Source organism: Grammomys surdaster, unplaced genomic scaffold, assembly GCF_004785775.1.
Source record: "Grammomys surdaster isolate TR1022 unplaced genomic scaffold, NIH_TR_1.0 125846, whole genome shotgun sequence".
Taxonomy (NCBI): Eukaryota; Metazoa; Chordata; class Mammalia; order Rodentia; family Muridae; genus Grammomys; species Grammomys surdaster.
This window is the reverse complement of record NW_021620672.1, coordinates 2925652-2941011: the sequence shown is the minus strand read 5'-3', so window position 1 is coordinate 2941011 and position 15360 is coordinate 2925652. Positions and strand designations below refer to the sequence as shown.

General features: G+C 43.4%; 1 protein-coding gene and 1 pseudogene across 2 annotated transcripts in view; one reads left to right on the top strand and one right to left on the bottom strand.

Annotated features, from left to right (window-relative positions):
• The window catches only part of Gigyf2 (GRB10 interacting GYF protein 2), a 132308-nt gene extending 123319 nt beyond the window's left edge, over nt 1-8989 (bottom strand). For both annotated transcript variants that reach the window (XM_028789531.1, XM_028789532.1), the window contains exons 1-2: nt 8932-8989; nt 1279-1343 (exon numbers count right to left, since the gene is read on the bottom strand). The gene's annotated coding sequence lies outside the window, so the exon portion shown is untranslated. The remainder of the gene's footprint in view (nt 1-1278; nt 1344-8931) is intronic.
• Nucleotides 8990-14341: 5352 nt separating this feature from the next.
• LOC114640632 lies at nt 14342-14750 on the top strand (annotated as a pseudogene).
• Nucleotides 14751-15360: the final 610 nt, after the last annotated feature.

Genomic DNA, 15360 nt, shown 5'->3' with positions numbered 1-15360 from the left:
AGGACATTAAGTTTAGCAAGACATATAAAAATTGTTCTAGAATGCTAGTTTCTATTGGATCTACCTTAGAACTATCAATATACCCTCTCTGAGATCTGCCACTAGTCTTGGAGGCAAATGCAGACTGTCAGCTCGCTGTACTTATCCTTCTAGAGCCCAATCTTTGCCACAACTAGATGAAACGAAGATGGAAAACCAAAGGCAATGCAATCCATCCTACCTCCTTCATAGGAGCTGGGACCCTGAGCTAGTCATCAGTTTGTTCAAATTTATCTGTAACCCCAGGGGTGAAGCAGTCATTTTCTTCTACATGTTTATTAAAGCATGAAAGTTCTGACTACAGAAATACAACTAAAACAGAATAAAAAAGAAGATGCTTATAAACAGCTGGGGGAAAATACATGCTAGACAGACATCATGACTCCCAAACACTTCCCAGCTCCTGCTCCAAGTCCCTCATGAAGCAACAACTCTTGAAAATACCATGGCCTCTCAGCACATTTGCCCTCAAAACATTGTTCTTCCTGCTCCTTGTCATCAAAAACATTACAGCAGTTTAAAACACAAAGTTGGGCTGGAGAGATGGCTCAGTGTTAAGAGCACTGACTGCTCTTCCAGAGGTCCTGAGTTCAATTGTCAGCAACCATATGGTGGCTCACAACCATCTGTAATGGGATCAGATGCCCTCTTCTGGTGCGTCTGAACACAACTACACTGTACTCACATATATACATACATACATACATACATACATACATACATACACGTCTTTAAAACACTAAGTCACACTACAATCAGTCCAGAAAGGGTATGTTATTCTGATTCATAAAGGATCTAAAATGTACCAGAAGTTTCTTTTCACTATCTATAACCTCAAAAAAATAATGGGACAAAACATAAAACAAAAGGCAAAAAAAAAGAAAGAAAACTAAACTCTAAAGATTTATTTATTTATTATATATGAATATACTGTAGCTGTCTTCAGACACACCAGAAGAGGGCATCAGATCTCATTACAGATGGTTGTGAGCCACCATGTGGTTGCTGGGATTTGAACTCAGGACCTCTGGAAGTGCAGTCAGTGCTCTTAACCACTGAGCCATCTCTCCAGCCCCCGAAAACTAAACTCTAAAAGCAAAAGTGAACTCTACTCTTTGGGGCTAGATAAAATTCCGTGGTAGAGCACTTACCTATCACACACGGGACGCTGGCCTGGATCCTTAGGGGACAAGGGACTACTGTCATAAACACACATTCTGTGCTTCCCTTCAACCTTACCTGTTCAAAAGTTCTGCTATCTCACAGCAAGAGGTTTCAGCAAGTATTTTCAGGTCGTTTTAACACTGTGGATAATAACAAGTATCAATGTAAATCATCTAGCAGTCTCAGTAATCTTTACAAGAAAAAGTTTTTCTCACGAATGTATTTTACAGGAAATAGTTTCCAAGTGTGATTAAAATACTAGGAACATCTGATATGTTTATGTATCAAACCCTCTGCCCAGCACAGTAGCATGTGCCTACAGTACTCATCAGACTTAGAAAGAGATTCCTAGACAGTGCAGCAAGACTGTCCCAGAAAACAACAAACAAGTCTCCGGCACATCTAGAGAATCTCACTAGCTCTGCAGAAAGATGGAAAACGTACAGAACTTAAAGTCCTAAGTGGTTTTGGTGACAGTAACAAACAAGCACAACTTCAGAACTCAAAAAAGTGATTACTTGCAGTTTCCCTTCAAAAACTGCTTTATAGGGCTCTGGTACTAACCTTTAAAGCATACATAATGGCAGGAAGGGAAAAAACAGCAGTATCACAACAATGTGAGTCCTATGCAAATAATACCCAAGACACCAGATCTGACTGGTATTAAATGTCTAACACGTAAAGCCTTCAGATGTGGCTTCAGGGGCTAAATCACAACTTGCTTATTTTTGAGACAGGGTCTCAACTATGTAGTCCTGGCAACTCACAGAAATCCACCTACCTCTGCCTCCCAAATGTTGGTATTAAATGCATCTATCACTGTGGCCTGGGCTATAGCTGCTTAGAATCTTAATGACCCACAAGTGTATCTGCAGTTACAAAAAAAGCATTCTGAAGCATGTCAAGTAATTTCTTAGCTAAAATGATGACAAGAACACTGTCCAAGAAAGACCAAGCATGGTGGCACATACCTGTAATCCCAGCACGGAGGAGGCAGAAAGGCAGGAGAGCCATGCACTGAGGCTTGCCTGGACTACACAGCAAGAGCTTGTCTCAAAGGGCTAAAAAGAGGGCTCAGTGGTTTAGAGCACTGGCTACTTTTCCAGAGGACCCAGATTCAATTTTCAGCACCCACATGCCCTCTTCTAGCCTCTACAGGTACCAGGCATACACATGATATACAGAAATAGGTGCAAACAAAGCATCCATACATACAAAAAATAAACAGTAAATTTTTAGTTAAAAAAAAAATAAGTTGACAATTTTATGAACTGTAAGGAAACAACTTGAGAAAAGATCACCTTTAATTCTGCAAAAACACATATTATAATATCATAAAATTCACCAGAAAGCCTTAGAAAGCTTTAAGATTTTTTATTAATATGTACATGTGGGCAGTGGGGGTGGGAGGTTGTGTGTGTGCGTGTGTGTGTGTGTGTGTGTGTGTGTGTGTGTGTGCGTGCGTGCGTGCGCACGCGAGCGCGCCTGCATACACGAATGCATGCGCACACACGCACCTTCAGAAGGGGGAATGCCTAAGGAGGCCAGAAGAATATGCCCTAGAGCTAACAGTTGTGAACCACTGAGTGTGGGTACTAAATCCAGATCCTCCTGAAAAAGAGTAAGTGTTCTTAGCTGCCAAGTCATTACTCCAGTCCCATAAACTCTACATTTTTTGTTTGTTTGTTTGTTTGTTTTTGTTTTCTGAGACAGAGTTTCTCTGTGTAGCCCTGGCTGTCCTGGAACTCACTCTGTAGACCAGGCTGGCCTTGAACTCAGAAATCCGCCTGCCTCTGCCTCCCAAGTGCTGGGACTAAAGGCGTGTGCCACCACTGCCCGGCAACTCTACATTTTTTAAAAGGGGAGAAAACAGAAGATAGAACTAGACAATACAACTCTCCTATAAATATAAATTCCAAGGTATCTTCTAAGCTCAAGTTAATAAAACCTTTCAGTTTAAAAAAAAAGTTTCTTATTATAGAGAGGTAACCTTGAAAACTTGTTTTCTTGTTTTTCGAGACAGTCTCTCTTGTAGCCCAGGCCGGCCTCCACCTTACTACTTAGAAGGTGACCTTGAACTCCTGATCCTCCAGCCTCTACCTCCCAAGCGCTGGGTTACGAGGCTGTACTCCATGGCTGTTTAGAAAAAATTTTATAAAATTAAGTTTGGTAATTTACAGGAATATTCTTTTCTTTTCAAATTTTCCTTTTTTCCTGACCTTATACAATAAGGTCAGGGAAAACTAATGGTATCCTTTTATATCCTATGAAATTAGTGTATTTTTCATTCATATAAGTGCATGACAATGTAAGAAAATAATAATCTAATCAAAAATTCAGATCTGTGCTGGAGATGTATATAACTCCATGAAGAGTATTTGCTTGGCATGAATGAAGCTCTCAGTTTGATTCTCCAGCGTAAGGGGGGATGGGGAGAGAGGCAGGAAGGACAGGCTAGTAACCATAGCTCTCTGGTGTAACCAGGAGGATCAACAGGTTCAAGGTCAGCTTCTGCTCCCTCCGCAGTTCAAGGCTGGCTAGGACTACAGGGCCTCCTGTTTTCAGGGTGGGGGTGGGAGGACACAACTGTTCAGTGGGATGGGCCCTTGCCCTTAAGCCTGAAGGCCCGAGTTCCAACTCCAGGAGCCTGTATGTTAGAAAGGAAGAGCCAGTTTCACAAAGTTGTCCTTTAACCTCCACAGACACAACACACACATTCTTTCTAATCATAATAAACTTATAAAATAAAAAATTCTATTTAGAGATACAATAATTTAGGGCATCAGAATCCAATGGCAACTCTACAACATCTACTAGAAAACACTAACAAGGGAACCACCAACATAGCCCAGGGAGTAAAAGCACCTGTTGCAAAGCCTGATAACCTGAGTTTTGTTCTTGGAACTCACATAGTAGAAGGAGAAAACCAACTTTCACAAGTTTCCACTAACCTCCACAGGTACACGATGGCATAGTCATATATACCCACATACATACATACACACAGAGAGACACACCTTAAATAATGTAACTGTAAAATAATACTAATAAGGGCTAAGGGGAAATTGGGGGTAGGGGATGGGGTCAAATGTTTACAAGAATTAACAAGCAATTTTAAGAAAAATTCAGCCAGTTTTGGTGGCACACAGTGGTAGGATTTGCTAAAGATGGTGAAAGCAAGAGGATCATGAGTTCCAGGCCAGCCTTGGCTACATATTTTTTAAAGGCTGGTGGGTGATGGCATACTTTTAATCCCAGCTCTTAGAAGACAGAGGCAGGTGGATTTCTGAGTTCAAGGCCAGCCTAGTCTACAAAATGATTTCCAGGACAATCAGGACTACACAGAGAAACCCTGTCTCAAAAAACAAAAAACAAAAGAGAGAGACATTTCAAACTGTTGAAGGTTGAAGACCATGGGACATTGAACCTGCCTAAAATGTGTAGATCAGATTAACATCAACATAAATTGTAGACTCAACCTATGAGACTGGCCCAACTATAGAATAAAGCAGAAAGTATAGAAAATTTAATAAACTAAAGGAGAACTGGAAAAAAAATAAAAGGCACCATTTTTTTAAATGGCACAAACCATAGATCTTTGAGGAGGGCCAGGAATAAAACAGTTTATTTTTCCACTTAAAAACGTCTTCCTAGACAGCAATTATTACCAATAAATATGTCTTCTACTGTGAAGGTCAACAAAAAGAATATATGTACAGAGTATTAAAACGCAGAGTCATGAGAACAAATACACTGATATGACATCAGAGAGTATAATTTTAAAATGTCATTTCAAAACTTCAGCAAGGGAACAGGATGTAGATGTGATGAGCTAGAACACCACCTCAGCCTCGTCACCCTATGTCCTCTAGCTGCAAAGCTCCAGTCATGCTCTGCTTTGGAATTCCTATCTTCACATGACTGTGAGGCGTGCGTGCGTGCGTGCGTGCGTGCGTGCGTGCGTGCGTGCGTGCGTGCGTGCGTGCGTGCGTGCGTGCGTGTGTATATATATATGTATGTATATATAGTGTGTGTGTGTGGTTTTTTGAGACAGGGTTTCTCTGTGTAGCCCTGGCTGTCCTGGAACTCACTCTGTAGACCAGGCTGGCCTCGAACTCAGAAATCTACCTGTCTCTGCCTTCCAAGTGCTGGGATTAAAGGCGTGCGCCACCACCGCCTGGCTTGTCTATATTATTTTTTATACAGTCAATCCATCAGCAAAAAAATGCTCCAAAAGTCAAAATACTAAATTTATCAGTTAAGTTAAAGTTAAAATAAAAGGTTATTAAATCGGTCATTTATGAATATGAAAATAAGCTAGAAGGCCCTCAGAAAAAAAGTCCCCAAACTATTAAGCAGCAAATTAATTTGAAATCTAGCTTAAAAGGTAAAAAAAGAAAACACTCCAAACAAGCAAAATTATATGAAGGATATCCACAGAAATTAGGAGAGGATCCCTGAGCCAGCTGAAACTCTTCACTAACCAACTGGATAATTTGGGTTAATATATTGCTTCATTTGATTATATTCCTTAATCACCAGTATCCAAGAAGAATTCCTTACTTCCAAATATTCTGAAATTTCCATTCTTTTTGTTGAGGCAGTACTGAGGACTGAACCTGTACATCAGGCACCCTAGGCAAGATCTACCTACCCCTAAGCTATATTCCTAGCTCTTCTGAGTCTTAGTGTCTCATCATACTACCAGGTAGTCCCAAGAAGCTGGGATAGATACCCTTCTTTAAAAGCCATTTCTTGCTAGGCAATGTTGGCAAACATCTTTAATCCCAGTGCTCAGAAGGCAGAGGCAGGAGTTCGAGGACAGCCTGGTCTAGAACGAGTTCCAGGACAGCCAAGGCTACATCAAGAAGCTCTGTCTGAAAAAATCAAAAATCAAAAATCAAACAAACAAAAAAAAACAAAACAAAACAAAAAGCTATTCCTTTAAAAAAGTATTTCCAGAGCCAGGCAGTGGTGGCGCACGCCTTTAGTCCCAGCACTTGGGAGGCAGAGGCAGGCGGATTTCTGAGTTCCAGGCCAGCCTGGTCTACAGAGTGAGTTCCAGGACAGCCAGGGCTACACAGAGAAACCCTGTCTCGAAAAACCAAAAATAAAAGAAAAAAAGAAAAGAAATTCATTATAATTCCTAAAATAGATGAACATCCTGAGTTTTCCAAATGAATGGGAGTGAGGGATCTTGGCTGAAGTCTATAGAATCTGATTTTCCTATGACTTTTCCATAGATCTCAGAAACTCGGGAGGCTGAGGCAAAAGGTCAAGTTTCAGGGCAGCGCGTGCGCAAGCAAGTGCGCGCGCAGGCACGCGCACACACATTCTCTCATTCCCTCCCTCCCCCCTCCCTCTGAAGAAAAGACTCCAGAACAGTGAATGATCTACTTCATCTTCCTGCCAAAGAGGTGTGTAGATACATTCGGATCAGTTTCTTCTGGTCTCTCTAGAGTAGATAGCCTCAGTGCTCTTCCCAGCAAGCCCTTGAGAGGTCCCACCATTATCTTCTTGTCTCAGGATCTTTGCCCTTTTTGCCTCTTGGTGAAGTACCCTGCCCTCTACCTATCAGGTGTTTCCTCAAATTTTAGCTTACCTGTAAAGTCTCCTCTCGGGACTAAATTTAAAAATTAACCCTTCCCACAATTATTATTCTGTCTCTCTATCTCTTTTTTTTTTCTGTTACTCCTACATTAACAGATGGTCCCTGCACAGATTTGTTTGACTTAACAAGAGTTTGCACTTTACTATGAGGTAAAAACAATATAGACTCAGTAGAAATCATTCTCCATATTTCCAATTATGATTTCTTCCTGAGTTAGCAATATGTAGTACAATATTCCCTAGTATTGCTGGCTAGGACCCGAGAGTTACAAAATCATATAAAATCTAACCATACAATTATAAGGGAGAAATAATCAAGATTCTATAGGAGCCTTATTAATGGGTAGCAGACTGATAGCTTTAAACGCATTTTCAGCTTACATATTTCAACTTTCAATCAGTTTACGGGCTATCATTACATCACAAAGTCTTTGTTATTTTTACTTAAGTATTTAGATGTCTAGAAGTGAGCTCGACAGAAACAGAAATATTTGTCCTTCAGCATACAACACTGTACTTGTAGTCAAAAATAAAAGAATGGCAGCATAGAGTACATAGTCTCTTCTTCTCTAGCAACAAAACCCTAAAGCCTTTGTCAAGTACCAAAAAAGGCATGGTCTTTTCCTTTCTAGCAAATCACTAACAACATCTATATTAACCCTTCAATGTTGGTATTTTTCCAGACACTTGTCACTTCTAATGTTTTTCTAGTGTCTTCTTCTTTTTTTTTTTTTTGGTTTTTCGAGACAGGGTTTCTCTGTGTATCCCTGGCTGTCCTGGAACTCACTCTGTAGACCAGGCTGGCCTTGAACTCAGAAATCCGCCTGCCTCTGCCTCCCAAGTGCTGGAACTAAATAAAGGCCCACGCCACCACCGCCCGGTTTTCTAGTGTCTTCTAATGTTACAATGAAGTACATAACCCAGTTTAAGCAAGCCAAGCTGCTACACTAGGAAAGTATCATTAAACAAGGACAAAGAATGTGTTCTAATCAAAAAGGAAGAAATTCTGCCAGTCAGAGCCACAAAAAAAAGGATGAAAACTCATGTACAAAAAGTATGATAATCGTTATTATAATTTAGGAAGTCATTTGTTACTAAAGAGGAGAAACTACATAAGGAAGACTAGAGTTCCTGAATACAACATATAACAACCTATAATCCAAAGTATATGGTACTAGGTGGGAAGCCATCACTGATTGAGTCCCTTAATTTCTTAAGTTATGTTGGAATACTTACCTTCCTAATAGAACCACTAGGTGTGTTTAAGTGCTTTGACTTTCAAGAAAACGGCAGGTAAGGGGAGACGTTACTAGATAAATGCAAAGCAACGTTACTGCTTCCCAAACGCGGTCACACAACCTGCTCCTCTCACACCCTCCCCTTCCTTGCTGGCTTGATTGATATTTCAACTACAAAACCCAAGAGTTCAAGAGTGCTTCGTGGGAAACTGCTTGCCCATTTCAACCCGGTGTGAACATTCGGGTCCCCGGAGCTGCCCCGGGCTCTACTTTCCCAAGCCTCTCAGTCCCAGGATCAAATCATGACTCCACCTCGCCTGGGGCCTGCTCCAGACCAGTCCTCCAGCCGTGGAAGCAGTCATCCCCAGTCCAGATGCTCGGTGGAGAAGGCAAGGGCGCACCTCCCCGGGGCAGGTGCGGGCAGGAGCGCCGGCAGGAGCAGCTGTCGGCTCGCAGCAGCTGTTAGCCGGGGTACCCCGAGGCTGCGCGGGCGACCGGCCCCGAGGAGCGGGCAGCGGAAGGCGAGCCCTCCGGCCTGACACTGCCCACCCCGCCTCCCGCCTCCTCTCCTCGGCTTCCCCCGCGATGCCACGGGGGCGAAAGCAGGGGGCTGCCCTCGGCCGGGGCGCTCCCGGGCCCGCCACGGCCCTCGCAGGAGAGGAGGCTCCTGCCGACCCCGCACCTGCCCTGTCCCCATGTCTGACGCCCCCAGCCGGCCGCGGCCGCTGCCGGGCAGCCTGAGTGTGTCCATGCGGCCAGCTCGGGTCGGAGCGGCGGGGACGCTACGGTGGGCGCCAGGCCACGGCAGCTCGGGGCGCTATGGAGGGGACAGGGCACGGGATGGCTGTGGGCAGGGGAGACACACCGAGCCACTGGTTACCTGCGGTCCGGGACAGGAGTCTCTCAGAACCCAAGTCAATCCTCAGCCTCAACAACACAAGATGGCCGACACGTCGCCACGCACGTCACGTGACCCCGCGCGCCGCCCCGCCCCCGTCCCGCCTACATCCCCGCCTCTCTCCCTCCCTGATCTCCAGCTTCCCACGACATCTTTCCCTACCTCTATGGCCCACCCCTCCACTCGGACACGCCCCTTCCTGAGACCCGGATGCAGGGCTGGGAGGGGGCGGAGCCGGAGTAGCGCAGGCGCACAGTGGGGCCTTTGGCTGCATTTTCTCCCTCCCTAACCCCAGCCCTAGATAGGGTTGAGCTGGTGTCCCTAATTGGAGCCTGGCCAGAGGACCTATGACTCACTGTCCGATGCACCCAATCCAGTACCGTTTGTAGTACAAAAATCTCCACATCACTTATGAGCTAGTTTTCCAAGCAGAACTTTTCCACAGCTTTTGGTCTAGCATTTTCCTGCCAGTGTGTCCATCATGGAGCAAATGGAGAGACTGAAATTCAAAGCAGTTTCCTTTCTGGTAGAAGTGGGAATTCATTCCGCAGTGCTGGAATGTGACAGCTTGGGAAGGGTTTTAAAGTTCCTACACCCTCCCACTACATGTGGACCTACAACCCCTTTATATATACTGCTTTCCCGTTTTAGGGTCGCTAGATAACTAATAGGAAACCCGGCAATACAGAAGACAGGAAATTATCTGCTGTCTTTCTGGAACTCCTATTTAGCTGGACATACTATATACTTCGATTTGCTAAACCTGGTACACCTACCATTTCAAGTCACGTGGGTCTTTCTCGGGCCATTGGTCTTTTCCTGCCTTTCTACCACCTTTGGTGTTTGGGATCCACACAGGGTTTCAGACAACCACTGCAAAATATCCTCCAGCATTTATCACAGTTCTTCCCATCAACTCAAATATACTCAAATGTCTTTATCTTAAAAGGAAATGTTGAAAACTTAAGTTTCAGAACACAGTGGTAGACTCCCAACCTAGCCTGTTGGGAGCCCTGGATTCAACACTCAGAAACATATATACACACCATCTTCCCCCTCTGCCTCCCTTCCTGAGTCTTGATTCCCTTTCAAAGTCAAACTATACAAAAGAACATTAAATCCAGAGAATGATCATTAATCTTAACTGTCAACTTGATGGGATTTGGAATCACCATGGAAACAAATATCTGAGCAAATTTATGAGAGGTTATCTAGATTATGTTCATTGATGTGGTGAAACCCAGGAGTACGTAAAGTGGGAAGCACCATTCCATAAGCTAGGATTCTGGAGTGAATAAGACCTAAGTGAACAAGCTGCACAGAAGCATTCAAAGCTTCCATCATACTCCACTCCCTGACTTGGGACGCAATGTGACCACCCCCTCAAGCTCCTGCCATCATGACTTCCCCACCAAGGTGGACTGAACTGTGAGTCAAAATAAGGCCTTTACCTCTTAAGCAATTTCTTTCAGGGTGTTTTGTTACAGCAGCAGGAAAGCTAACTAATACATGGGGAAAGAACAAAGGAAAGGGGAAATATGGGTGACCCCGGATAAGTGCAGCAGCATGAAAGCCTGAAGGGCCCATTGAAAAGGTGTATTACTGCCAGCTTCCGGTGTTTCTGACCCTGAGGAACAAGAGTATGCTCTCAAGAAAAGATGGTTTTGGTTTGCTTTGGTTTGGTTTAGTTGGGTGAGTTTTCAAGACAGGGTTTCTCTGCAAAGCTCTGGCTGTCCTGAACTCACTCTATAGAGTAGGCTGCCCTTGCCTACTCTGTAGACAAAGCTCTCTATTCACAAAGCTCTGCCTGCCTCTGCCTCCTATGTACTGGGACTGAGGCATGTACCACCATCACCTGCCCCGAAATGAAAATTTAAGCAGGAACTCAAAGCAGAAACCGTGGAAAGGGTTCCTTACAGGTCCGTGCTTATCTAGTGTTCTTAGACAACACAGGACTGCCTGCCCAAGGATTTTGCTGCCCGAGTACTCCAGGTCCTTTTACATCAATTAACAACCTAGGCAATCCCCCACCAACAAGCCCACAGGCCAATTTAATTTAGACAGTTCCTCAATGGGAAACCCATTCCTCTCAGATGACTCTAGGCTATGTCGAAATGACAATTAGGGTTAATTAGAATACTGCCTTGAGTTTAAACCACAAGAAGAGGCCCATGTATGTGACTTTTTCATCAACAGCCCCAACTGAAGCCTCAGCCAACAACCAGAAGACTGAGTGGAAAAAAACCACTAGATGAATCTGGCCCTGCCAGTCAGGTCATCCCAGGGCATCAAAGCCCAAGACATCATGCAGGAGAGTCAAGCACCTTCACGGCACTTTGTCTGAATTCCTGATTCATTGACTCCCTCAGCATAATAAAATGGACATTTGAAGCCATTATGTCTTAGAGTAACTTGTTTACAGCAACAGAGCCTGGAACATCATGATTACGGACTAAAATGTGTCTTCCAAAAAGGTATGCTGACATCCTAACCCCCAAGTACCTCAGAAAATGTCCTGATCTGAATACAGGTCTTCAAAGGCTGGCTACTCAAGATAAAATGAGATGAGTTAGGGTAGGCACAAATCTAATATGCCTGATGCTCTTATAAAAATGGAGAAATAAAGCCAAGCCTGCAATCTCTGTACTCAGGATGAAGCAGGAGGATCACTGTGAGTTCAAGGCCACTCTGAACTATATAGTAAGACTCTCTTTCAAAACTCATGGTGGGGGGCTGGAGAGATGGCTCAATGGTTAAGAGCACTGACTGCTCTTCCAGAGGTCCTGAGTTCAAATCCCAGCAACCACATGGTGGCTCACAACCATCTGTAATGGAATCAAGTGCCCTCTTCTGGTGTGTCTGAAGATAGCTACAGTGTACTCATATACATAAAATAAATAAACATATCTTAAAAAGCATCTCATTTAAAAAAAAAAAACTCATGGTGGCAGGAGAGCATTGGACAAAAATACACACAAGAAGATTATCATTTGAAGATGAAGGCAGAAGTAAGGGCAACGTTTCTACAAGCTGGGGAACACCAAAAATTGCTGACAACCAGTGAGAGAGGCATGGGACAGAGTCTTTTTCACAGCCTCCAAAATCAGCCTGCAAACAATTTGACATCCAACTTCCAAAAAAGACATGATATCTTAGATGCTTTTCTATTGCTGTGAAAAAAAAACACCATGACCATGGCAACTTATAAAACAAAGCATTTAATTGGACTTACAGTTTTGGATGGTTAGAGTCTATGGTGGCAGAGCAAAGGCATGGCAGTATGAAGAGAGAGTTAGAGCTCACATTCCAGTCCATAAATAAGGAATAGAGAGAGGATGTGCAGGATAATTGAATCTGCTTCTAGTTAGGGTATGGCTCAGCCCTTAGCACACGGCTTTAATCCTTCTGGCTGGAATACAGACACGCCCTTAGTACTCACCTTTAACCTCAAACAATGAAGGTAAAGTGAGTTTGTAGAAGGAAGCACCCATGTTTGAAAGCCAAGCCTAATTGAGTGGCAGAAAACATGACAAATCAGAGAAAGAACTGACAGAATAGGACATGCCCAACCCTCATAAGAAGAGATAGGAAAGGGAAGGTACTTAAGGGAGAGACAACCAATACAGGAAGAAGAGGGTACTGTATAGGATACGGTAGAGTTCAGTAGAGTTCCTAGAAAGCACCACACTGGAGTTGAGAGGGAGAGTAGAGCAGCACAGAGAGGAAGGATGAGGCACGTTTACGGAAAGGGTTTTCCAGAGACAGATTAAAAAGAGAACAAGCTAGACACAGGTAACGACAGAACAAGAATGAGGAGGAATCAGGAGATTAGAAAAGATTGCTAGTTAGTCAGAAGCCAAGTTGAACAACTCAGAGGCAGAGAGAAATGCCAGATTGACTAAACTGACTGAGAGAGGAGATTGAGCCAGAATAGCTGAGTTGAAAAAGTCAGCTAGAGTTCAGAAAGAACAAGAAAAGATGAGCTTTTTCAGTAGTAAATTTCAGAGGCTGAAAACATTCTAGTCCTAGATTAGATTGTACAGGGGCTAGGAGCTTCCAGAACTAGGCCTAGGTTAGGAGACAAAGGCCTTGGAGAGGACAATTATTCAGGCAAATAAAAACCACTTTTACACAAGGACAGACTGGTAATGGCCAAGTCTTTTGAAACCTGAAAGCCTGCTCTCAGTGGCACACCTCCCACAAGAACACATCTCCTAATCCTTCCTGTGATGGCTGCTCTTGGCTGTCAACTTGAATACTTCTAGAATTGACTAGAAATCCTACTCATAGGCATTCTGAGAGATTTTTAGTTCAAACTTTAACTAAAATCTAAAATCTAAAATTTTAACTAAATCTTCTGAGAGATTTTTTAGTTGACTTATTTAACATGATGTCTCAGTTACTTTTATTTAGTTTATTTGAAGTAGGAAGACCCACCATAAATCTGTGCCACACATCCTTGTGGCAGACTATATAAGGAAAAGGAAGAAAGAGACTTTTGATCTTTGCCTGCTTGCTCACAATCTCACTTTACTGGCATTAGAGGCTATTTCTTTGGGATTCCCACATATACTGAAGAACAGCTGAGACAACCAACCTTATAGACTAAAAAGCTACTGAATTCTCAGACTTGCTGTTGGGAGACAGACATTGTTGGACTATTACAGGACACAGTTTATAAGCCATTGTAATAAATACTTTTTAACTATATAAACTTATATATGTATATATTATATTTATATATTACATTTATATTATATGTTGTATATTTATATACTTAATATTTACATTAAATATGTGTTTACATTTTATGTGTTTATTGTATCTCTTCTGTTCGTCTAGGTAACTCTGACTTATACACTCCCCAAATCATCCCACCAACTAAAAAAAAGCACATATTAAAACATATGAGCCTAAGGCGGACATTCTCATTCAAACTTCACACATGATTAATTTAAAATATCTGCTTTAAGTCACTTTGGTTATAACAGGCCTAGCAAGCTAATCCCGTCATCATAAAGGTGAAGAGACAGACTGTTGAAATGAAGAGTCAGAGGTAATGTGAGCTAAGGCTCTGAGTGTTTGAAACTCCAGGTAACTGTGTGTATTCAGCAGGGAAGTGCCTTTGGGAGAAAAAAATATTGTTGATAGAGAGAGATGTCTGGTACATTAGGCTAGAAGGAAGAGCTCATCTCAGCAGAATCAGGAAAGGACCAGTTAGTAGTGCCAACTAGAGATGGGTCAAGAGGTATAAGGCTAATGAAATGATCTTGGATTCAATGCCTAGAAACGTCCAGGCAAGAGGAACAGAAAGTTAGGAAAGAGATGATAATAAGAAGAGATCTGGGAAGCTGAGCGCTGAGACCAAGGGCTAAAGCTGGGAGATTGAAAAATGCAGACCACCAAGGTACTTCTCATTTCTCCAGTTCTGACCACTCCCGTACCAGGGGTCTAATCAGGCCTGTGTCTGCCTCCCTCCTGAGTAGACCAGAGGCCCCATCTAAACAGCTTTCCTGTAGCCGCTCCCCTCTCCAGGTGGCTAGATGGGAATTCCAGACCAGTGTTATTTCCTGGGACATCTACACGGCAGCCAAGTTCATTGGTGCTGGGGCCGCCACAGTTGGTGTGGCTGGATCGGGGCTGGCATTGGCACAGTGTTTGGTAGCTTGATTATTGGCTATGCCAGGAACCCATCTCTCAAGCAGCAGCTCTTCTCGTATGCCATTCTGGGCTTTGCCCTGTCTGAGGCCATGGGACTCTTCTGTTTGATAGTCACCTTACTCATCCTCTTCACCATGTGAGGCTCCATGGGGTCACCCAGCCGTCCCTGCTGCTTTGACTCCATGCCAGTCCTGGTGCTGGAGTGTGCTGAGCTTTGCCATAAACATCAATGCCCCTCCCCCCAAAAAAGAAAGAGAGATCTGGAAGGTTTAAAGTAGAAGCAAAGGGAAGTGAACTGTGCAGAGGCCAGTAGCTACGCAGATTGGCACCTGCTAGGATTACAGTTTGCATGAAGTTTGTCCCATGGTGGTGATTTGAAAGAAAATGGCCCCCATAGACTCAGAGAGTGGCGTTATTAGAGGTATGGCCTTATTGATGTAGGTGTGGCTTTGTTGGAGGAAGTGTGTCACAGGGGGGTAGGCTTTGAGGTTTCAGAAGCTCCAACAAGGCCTAGAGTATCTCATTATCTCTTCCTGCTGCCTGCTGACAGTTGTAGAACTGTCAGCTACCTCTCCAGCACCATATCTACCTGCAGGCCACCATGCTTCTCTCAATGACTGAATCTCTGAACTGTGAGCCAGCTCCAATCAAATGGTTTCCTTTATAAGAGTTGCTGTAATCATGATGTCTCTTCACATAAAAGTAACCCTAACTAAGATAACCCTAAAGACTCATGTATTGGAAGATTGA